Source organism: Gossypium raimondii, chromosome 6, assembly GCF_025698545.1.
Source record: "Gossypium raimondii isolate GPD5lz chromosome 6, ASM2569854v1, whole genome shotgun sequence".
Classification (NCBI taxonomy): domain Eukaryota; kingdom Viridiplantae; phylum Streptophyta; class Magnoliopsida; order Malvales; family Malvaceae; genus Gossypium; species Gossypium raimondii.
In genome coordinates, this window is record NC_068570.1 from 20,747,230 (window position 1) to 20,757,239 (window position 10,010).

A 10,010-nucleotide genomic window follows, 5' to 3' on the forward strand; every position below is an offset into this window, starting at 1 on the left:
ATCCCGAAAACATAAAAATCATCAAAAATAAGTCAAAATACATACCAAATAGACAAGGAGAAGTTGTCAAAATCAAAAGCCCTTCAATGGCTTTTCTTTTACCCTAAATTCGATTGAGAAGAATTAAAGAAGATGAAGTTCAATTTGTTTTTATTTGATATTAACTTTATTTACTAATTACCAAAATATCCTTTAATATTATTCATATTTTCAATAAAACCAAGCCATGTACATCCACTAACATAACTAATGGTCTAATTGCCACATAAGGACCTCCACTTTAAACTTCTATAGCTATTAGACGCTTTTAGCTATTAGAACCCAACTTTTGCACTTTACGCGATTTAGTCCTTTTTATCAAGTTGAGATGTAAACAGTAAAATTTCTTAACGAAATCTTTATACGGTAATACTATCATATTGTAGACCATAAAATAATAATAAAATAAATTTTTTGACCTCATATTTATGGTCCTGAAACCACTGTTCCTATTTCACTAGAAATGGGCTGTTTCAAAGTTCAATGTGGGGGATTTTGTTCTCCTTAAAGTCTCTCCATGAAAGAAAGTTTTGAGATTTGGTCGAAAGGGAAAGTTAAGCCCTAGTTTCATTGGTCCCTATCAAGTGCATAAAAGGGTTGGTCCTATGGCTCGCCAACTCGATTTGCCACCTAAGTTAGATCGTATTCACGATGTGTTTCCTATCTCGATGTTGAGACAGTATCGATATGATCTCTCACATATTGTTCCAGTTGAGGAGATTGAGGTTAGACTAGATTTATCATTTGAGGAGGAACCGGTTCGAATATTAGAATGTGAGACCAAAGTGCTGAGATGAAAGTAAATTCCATTACTTAAAGTAATCTGGAGAAATCATGGCATCGAAAAGGCTACTTGGGAGCCAGAAGACTCAATTCGACTTTAGTATCCTCATTTCTTCGAAACAGGTAATTTCGAGGACAAAATTTTTTTAAAGGGGTAAAGTTCTAACATCCAAAATTTAGCACCATAAAATTTAGAAATGTATCAAAAATAGGGAATTGACCCAATGGTTAGTCATTAAATGTAAAATCTTGAGAGTTAGTTGGAGGTCCCAAGTTCAAGTCTCAACAATTAGAAATAAATTAATTTTTTACAAATTCTCTTGTTTTTTCTTATGTGTTCGCATCCAAGCCTAGTAAAGCCAGGTATAAATACAATTTTTTATCAAAACAATCTGCCTTTTAATCACTTTTCTTCTACCTTAGTCGTCCATAACCCCCTCTCCCTCTTTTCATCTTTATTTTTTTCTTTTCCCTTTTTCCTCCATTGTTGTTATTGCCTACACCTCCCTTTTTTACCATCTTCTTCTTCTTCTTTTTTCATCAAGATTGTGCATAATCTCCTTTACTATATTGCTGAAATTTTCCCTCAATTAAATCAGCTCCAAATCTAAAATTTTGAGCTGCAAGATCAATCCCAAACATCGCCTAAAAAGTGTCATTGTTGTTTCTCTCGACTAGCTTGTGTAAGGTCTCTTCTCTCTTCAATTTATTAATTAATCTTGTCCATTAAAAATCAAAATTTACATATCTTGAATTTATATTATTTTAAATTTTTTAAAGGTATTTTTCCATATTTTAATAATGCCTCAAACCATTTTAAAATTCAGCCCCAATTTCGGTCACCATTGGTGGTGGTGCGTGTCCATATATGTAAAATAGGGAGCTATTTTGTTTCTTGAATCTTTCCCAATTAATTCCAGATTTAATTTGAGTTATTTAACCCTCCTAATAATATATTAAACCCATTTCAATTAGGAAAGAATGTTCTTGATCATTTGGACATTTGAAACTCACAAATCGGGAAGCGTAAGTGCAGTTAAGCGTAAAATTAATTGTTGTTTCGACATAGTTGTAGGGTAAATGTTATGGATTTATTAAATGAAGGAATTAAATAATTATTAGCTACTGATTTTCCAGTATATTGTGCAATTAGGAGCTTACCAAAATGCCCCAAATCAACCGTAAAGCCGAAGAACGATCATACGTACGGTTCGCATCGATATAAGGTAAGGAATCGAACTAGTTGAATTTGTAAAATAGTTATTAATTTGAAAATTGGTTTGAACCCATAAGTGGGTAATTGGTAGTTTGTTAAGTGTTAAGTTGATTGAATTTATACTAAATTTTGGTTTAGGATCGTATAAAGGTTTATTAAAGAAAATTGGAATATTCACTAGCGTGCTGCGAGAAAGCAAAAAATAAAGTGTAGGACCTAAACCTATAAAATTTGTTTGATAATAATAAATGTCATGTTATATTTGATAAATTATCTTGCTGACTGGTTTTGCATAGTAGCCAAAATATTAGTTTTGCGAGTGGCCGAACTAGGTACATTTTGAGCCTTAAAGGATTGATGTGTTGGCAAAATTGCTAGTTTGGCTGTATGAATATGTAATTGAGATTGTTATGCATAATTCTATTATGTGACATGAGAAAGTTTGATTGAATGGTATGAAATGCTAAGATATTAGGTTTGTACATGATTTAAATGCATGAAATAATTACTATGATATATATACGTGAGCTTGCTATTGGTGCACAATGAAATTCGTAAAGTATGTGAATTAAACGATATTGATAGATACCATCTTAATGGTAATTTGAAAATTGGAACACTTCTTCCTTTCTCTGAAAGTATGTGATTATTGAGGACATGTTGAACATGTCGAATAAATGTGAAAAGTATTGAAATGTGATTATGTATGACTTTGTATGACATACTGCATGTGCATTGGATGAGATTTTGTGGTTGACGAAGGAGTTCCGTAGAGTACCAGCGGCATATTAAGTCCGGATATATTTGTAGTCAGTGCACTGCATTTGGAGTACCGAGGGGATTGGCGATTATATCGCATTATTTATTTGGCAGTTTCACTGCATTATTGATTATTGGTGGTTTTACCACATTGAGCATTGCTCACATAGGTTGGAGTTTAGCAGTCTAGTTCTGGGGAACTCGTGGTGTGTAGCGGATGATATGGGTAGGATCTCACATGTGCATTTTTCATCATCATGTGCATTTGAAAATTATTATTGATACTGTTTGATTGTGCTATTGGTACCTCTATGAAATTGCCTATATGAATGTTTAATACTTCTTTAGTCTCATACTGAGCTTGTTAAGCTCACCCCATTATCTCAACTTCTCAGGTACTAATCGAACTTAGGATCGGAATTGGCATGCGGACGTACGGTGGACTTCGGGCTTTACTTCATCATATTATTTTAATTTAATTATATATATATTTGGTTATTTTATTATTATTCGATTTTGGATTGTAAAGTTTCTTTAAACCGTGGTTTGGGATTGTTCGAGATTTTGGGGTTTTTCATGCATGCATGACACGCATATTTGGCATAGATACACGGTTTTTATAAATATGTTGAAATGGACTATGCATAATATATGTCTAAATTAATAATTTGACTAGTAATGGTACATGTCCGCTGCTAAGAAGATACCAAATTAATTTTTCAAAGGCAACGCCATCAGTAAGGTTTTACAAAAACTCACCTAATTCACTAATTTATCCTAAGCATGGTTGGACTAAGTAAATGGATGTTTTCCAAAGCTAGCAATAGAAACCACGGCTTTATAAAAATGAGTACTTGAAGGTTTTTAAGTATCATTAGGGTAAGTTTGACACTAAGGTGTACAATATGGCCTTCCCGATTCGACCATAACGTCTAAGCCGGTTTGGGGAGGTTATAGAACTTGTCCAGTGAGAAGGTTTTCTCAGGAATTACCTCAGGCATCCTGACTAGGGAGTCATTAAATACTCATAGCTATGATGCTGGTTACAGAGCCCTTCAGGTTCTTCTACATGTCGAGGTACAACTTTATTAGATGACCCTGTATGCATCGGAGGATTTGTAATTCCTTCAGCTTTATACCTGTATTTATTGGTCGTGGGGTTTGTCTATTGAAAGCTTTGTAATTATAGTTTCTGCCAATATTTACTATCCCGATCTTTATCAAGATCCGAAAGACCCTTAGATCGTTGAACCTTTGGCGTGTCTGATTTAAAATTAATATTTTACAGAATACATTCGAATTGAATGTGTCCTCCAAAATTGCATGTTTGTCCTTGCTCTCGTTCACCAGTTTTTGAGACTTCGGGCATTCCTCCATTGGGTTGGCACAAGTACTATTGTCTCCGATCGTCGAGGTATATCCATAACGTTAGTACCTTTTGTTGCATTTTTATCTTGTATGTTCTCCCTATCAAAAAAACTTCAATGTTGGAAGGATGTACTCAACTCCTAATTAACTAGTGTATCTGCTCACTATCTCCTTCTCTCGATTGAACCCTTATTGAGTAACCTTTCACGGTGTTATTCCTCCTAGCTCATCCTGGTACTCTTTCATACTCGAAATCATCCGGTTGTTTGGAGATTCCTTCTCCTTATGGGTTTTTGCTGCTGAGCTTTCCTCTTCATCTGGACTCTGGGCTTGCTCATATTGGTGACCAATTGAGTTTATGTTGGTATCACCATCTTGTAAATCGGTTGGATTTTCACCTCGAAGTTGACTCAGTTCTAGCACGAATAATCGTTGATTCTCCTGAATCTCTCATTCTTTATAGACTCCATCATAGATTTTATCGTTGTAATCCAATTCTTCATCCGACCACATGTAATCAAAGTTGTCCATAGTTTATGCTAAACTAACATCGATAGTCACTGTTGCGAGTATCTTGGACGAGAATGTATACTAAAGTTCCTTAAAAAACAGAGAAGTGTTAGTAATGTTAACAAGTAACTAAATAAAATAAACTAACAATTGTATTTATAACCTGAATATTTCCTAATTATTCTATTAATGTGAAACAAATAAAATTAAATCAGTGACGTTGCCTCCCCAGCAACAGGGCCAATATCTTGACCACCTTCGGACGTACCAATGACCAGAGCAGAAATTCTCCACAAATATATTAAAAAGGCGGTATCCATAAGTATACGGGTCAGGTTGTAATATAGTTACAATGGAGTAGGTGATACTTCGAGGATCGTACCTAAGGGAGGCGAGTACTAAATTAATCCTAACCTAAGCACAAATAGATCTAATTAGTAATTTAGGCAGATTATATTACGATGAAATATAAAAGAGGGATTTTTTGGGTTCTTAATAATAAAAGTAAAAAAAATTTAAATAAATAAATACTAGGAAATCAAATAGAAGAATTTATCAAATTTGAGCATGGGTGATCTCGCTTCAGAAATCATTATCAACTATCGCTTAGGGCTTCTTGTTCAATCAACTAGTCGATACCCTAGTAGGATCTTCTAAACTTCCACTAGAATAACAAGTCAGACAGAACTACTTATCTCTCGACCTTACAGTCCAGACTGGTTTGGGTTTAAGGTGTTCACGAATAGGCCATACCAATTTTGGGTTGATTCCCACCTTCATAACTTCCTAAGGTCATCAAGCCTAGGATTTAAATTCTTCCTTTCCCGAATAGATGATCCGTTAAGAGAACCTTGCAAAATAGTTAATTAATCATTCCTTCACTCACTAATACCCCACAGGAGGATTAGTTCCTCATGGATCTCATAAACAGCATAAACTTGATATATAAAATAGACATGAATAACAATTTAAGAATATAATGTTTAGAAGAAGCCTGATTTGTACTGAATAGAATGTCAAATCCTCAAAGAGTTTGATCAAGTTCACAAATCTGATCTCTCCACAAAATCGAAGAACAAAACTGAAAATAACCTAAAAGTCTAAGAAAAGGAAAAACTAAAAACTAAAACTATGAAGAAAATTATACAATATGAAAAGTTGTCCATAACATGTGTTAAATGAGCCTATTTATAGATTTAGGGTGGTCGTCGTCCTTAACCCTAGGTCAGTTGTCGTTCTTGTGTTTATTGTTTGATTATGCTGCCTAAAACGCCCCTGGCTTGTAATTATTTCCTGTACAAAACTGATGTCACAACACACCAGGTTTTGTGTCGCGACATTGAAGGTAGTATGCTCATCTTTAGGGTATCTTCAGGGGTGTGTCGCAACACCGAAAGCAGTCTTGAAATTCTTCTACTTTGTTCCTTATGTTGCGATATCCAACACTCTATGTTGCAACACATTAACCAGTATTGAGTTAGCACACCTTCTAAAGGTTCTTGCACACTCACAAAGCAGATTAGCTCACTTTTAGGCCTCATTCGGCCCCTAAAGTCAATAAAAGACTCATATTACACAATTTATTGAATTTAAATAAAGTAATAAAAACTTAACCAAAATCTAACTAAAGTGCTTGTATTCAAGCTCCTTAAATGCGAAATCTAGTTTGATCTGCTACACTGAATTACGGTAGATCCATTAAGTCAAATTGTTTTCAAGCTGAATATTTAGGCACATCGTATTCTCCATAATGACTCCATTGGTTTGTGGAAGCTTCATTCATCCAACTTTATGCTTTCTTAATGTACTCATCATGTCGTAAATACATCTTCAACTATTGCTAACTTGTACAATCTCGTTCAAGATGGTTGACAAACAATATAATGATCTTCACTATCAGAGTTGGGAACATCATGCACGACCTCGTCCACTAAAATCATTGATTTTTCTCTTCATTGGAGTAGATATAACATTAACAATCTTCAATTTTCCTCAATTTCCCATTGCTCATATACTCCCTCTTCTTATACCTCGTCATAACTCTATTGGTTCATCAAAGCTCCATTCGACCAACCCATTTCACAGTTTAATTCGACATCCCAATAAGTCATCTCATCATTAAACCACATGTAATCAGATGTTAGAGTATGCCCAAAGAACAATCTTGAGATTATTGTAATCACATACTCATTTTACCTTGTTTATTAATATAAGGCATTGCCATTATTATTTTAGTTTCTTTTTCTATGTATATAAATAAACTAAATTTTAATAAAGTCCTAAGAAAATATGATTATTCTTAAAAAGGTCCTTAGTCAAGTATTATTGTCATTGATTGATGACAAAGAATTGTCATTGACATAGGGATGTCAAAATCAATACATAAGCATGTTTTTCTGAACATATTGGATTGACCTTCTATGAGTATGTTTTTTAGATTATTATGTAATAGTCACAATTTTAATCATAGTGATAACTATGTATATGATCCTCAGACTTGAGATTATCATTGTCCCAACATCATGAGTTGTATATTTTAATACATTCAAAACATTTACCGTAACAGGTTGTACTATAAAGACTGATGTTGGATATACCACAATCCATGTAGTTGGATATGGTTGATTAAGATAGGATTTATCCCTCCTACATAATGGGAGCAATTTCTTAGGCATCTTGATAGATTGAGACTAGAAATGTATGGCCATACTCGAATAAGTTGATATGAGATATCACAATTATTTGTTTATTGTAGTCTACTCAGAAAATCATGAAATATAATATTGGACTATAGAAGCGTGATTATTCCATGACTTGTGTCTAATCTAGATATTAAGGATAAAATTGGACTATAGAAGTATGATTATTCCATGACTTGGACTATAGAAGTGTAACACCCTAAACCCGGCCCAGACGTTATGGCCGAATCTAGTGATGTCACATGATAGGGTGTTTGAAAAACGTGTCGTCACATTAAAACCATTTCCATTGAATTTCTTATCTTAATATCTTATTAGTTCCAAAATTGTGTTGCTCATTTAATTGATAGTTTCAAAACGTTATCCGTTTGCGGAAGCTTTTAAAACAGATTAAACAATCGTGCGATTAGGAAAAACATTTGTTTCTTTTGAAAATCGAGGTTTCCTACTACTAGCAGTAAAAACCCAAAACCAAAGTCCAAAAGTCCAATTACAACCCAAAAACTTAGCCAGTAAAAATAGAATAGAAATAAAACCAATTATTGTGGTCACCGTGGCCACTACCGCACCGATCCGTCTAGATCTAGGGATTACCTGTGCACATTTAAACAAAAGAGGTGAGTTTACGAAAACTCAGTGTGTAATCCCACAAAAAACAAATAATAGCAAATCACAGTGCACAGTTAAAGCAGTCCTGGGCCTAAGCCCTTTTTCAGTATCAGTAACAATTTGGGCCTTAGCCAATCTCAGTACAGTATCAAATATGCAGTAGGGCCTTAGCCTACCACAGTATCAGTAGCAGTCATGCAATATTCAGTAACAAAGTCCTACCCAACCAGCCTCTACACACCATCTCCATCCAACCCTACACTCCATGTAGGGATCAAATCAACCCACCCATCACTACACTCTAGGTAGTACCGAATGCGGCACAAAACAGTAATTTGTAGCTGAGCTGCCACTATGTTAGGCTTTAGAGCCTCTCAGTACACTTCCTCCAAATATAATTCACCCAACCCCATGAAATGCAACATACAAGTCATGACATGTTATCTCAAGACATCAGCACATATAACCAGTTCAGTATACAAACATACTATCATCATGCTCAACACATATATAAATCAAACAGTCAGTTCGTACAATTAGGGGTCTAAGTGATGCTTACCGACCCTTCAGTAGGCTCACAGTCGACTTGGGCAACCCGTGCAACCTTAGCAATCAACTCAGAGAAAATGGGCTTACACGCCCATGTGGTCTACCTGTATGGGCCCACACGCCCGTAAGCATACTAGACTCAAATACCTTTCTACCATAAAATTTTCAGAATTTTTGGTTCAACCAATAAGTACAGTAAAATTTTCAATCTTACCCATATTCTACTGTCTGACAACTTCGACCTTTCTTTGCTAAAAATTAATTATCTCTTAGTAAAAAATTTGGATGATGTTACCATTTGTTTCTATTGAAAATAGACTCATTAATAATTTTAAAATGTAAATTTTAGCCCCTAATTATTTTTCTCCATTTTTTGATGATTTTCCAAAGTCAGAATAGGGGAACCCGAATTCATTCTGACATTGTCTCATAAAAGTTATTATATCTCACAACTTACACCGTTACTTCTATGAGAAACTATACTCAATAAGCTTTAATTACATATTTTTTTCATCCTCTAATTCGATTTCCACAATTTATGGTGATTTTTCAAAGTTAGCCTACTACTGTTGCCCAAACAGCAAGCAATTTTGGCTTTTCGCCGAATCCCATTTTCTGTGTTTCGGGTACACACCTGGTTTTGTTTGATGCTAAAACAGTCCCCAAGCACTACAAAGCCTATAATTGAACAAATAACACTACTTTAATCTCAGATAATGTGATCCCAAATCAAATTCGTATCGAGGTTTTAACCCATAAGCGACTAAACCTTACCTTCAACCGATGAACAGTAATTCCCACACAAACTAAGACTTCGATTGGTGATTACAAGCCCTTGAATCCTCCCCTAACTGGCATAAAAAAACACTTCAGAAGAAAATTAACAAACAGAGACAAATCAATTATCTAAAACTTACCGAACGATCACTGACAAACGTGGAGCGACACGAGGTAGAGTGGGAAAAGAAAAATCAAGAAGATGAAGGGTGAAAGAGAGCAGAAATTTGGCAGCAATGAAGAGAAAAATGGTAGGAGGGTGGAGGAATTTTGGGGAAAGAGAAAAAAAAAGATGAACAAAATATTTGATAACCATCCACAATCCCTTATTTCTCTCCATCAAACTCCCCACTAAATCCACTACTCAGATTTTTAGTTCATCTCAAACTCTCCTGGACGCACGAGCAAAAATAATGCCCATGCCAAGATTTGAACACAGGACCTCATTCACACTAACACTCCACTTATCCACTAGACTAGCAGGCTCATTCTGTTAATTATTTGTCAACTTTTACTTAAAAGCCTATTGACCAAAGATAGGCCTTATTCATAAAAATACCAAAATTTGCCCAAGTCCTAGCTTGAACTTGAGACCTCCCAAACACACCCAGAACACATAACCACTAAGGCAGACAGATATTTTGTGTCACACATTCACAATACCCAAAATTAAAATTTTGGGGCGTTACAAAAAGATTATC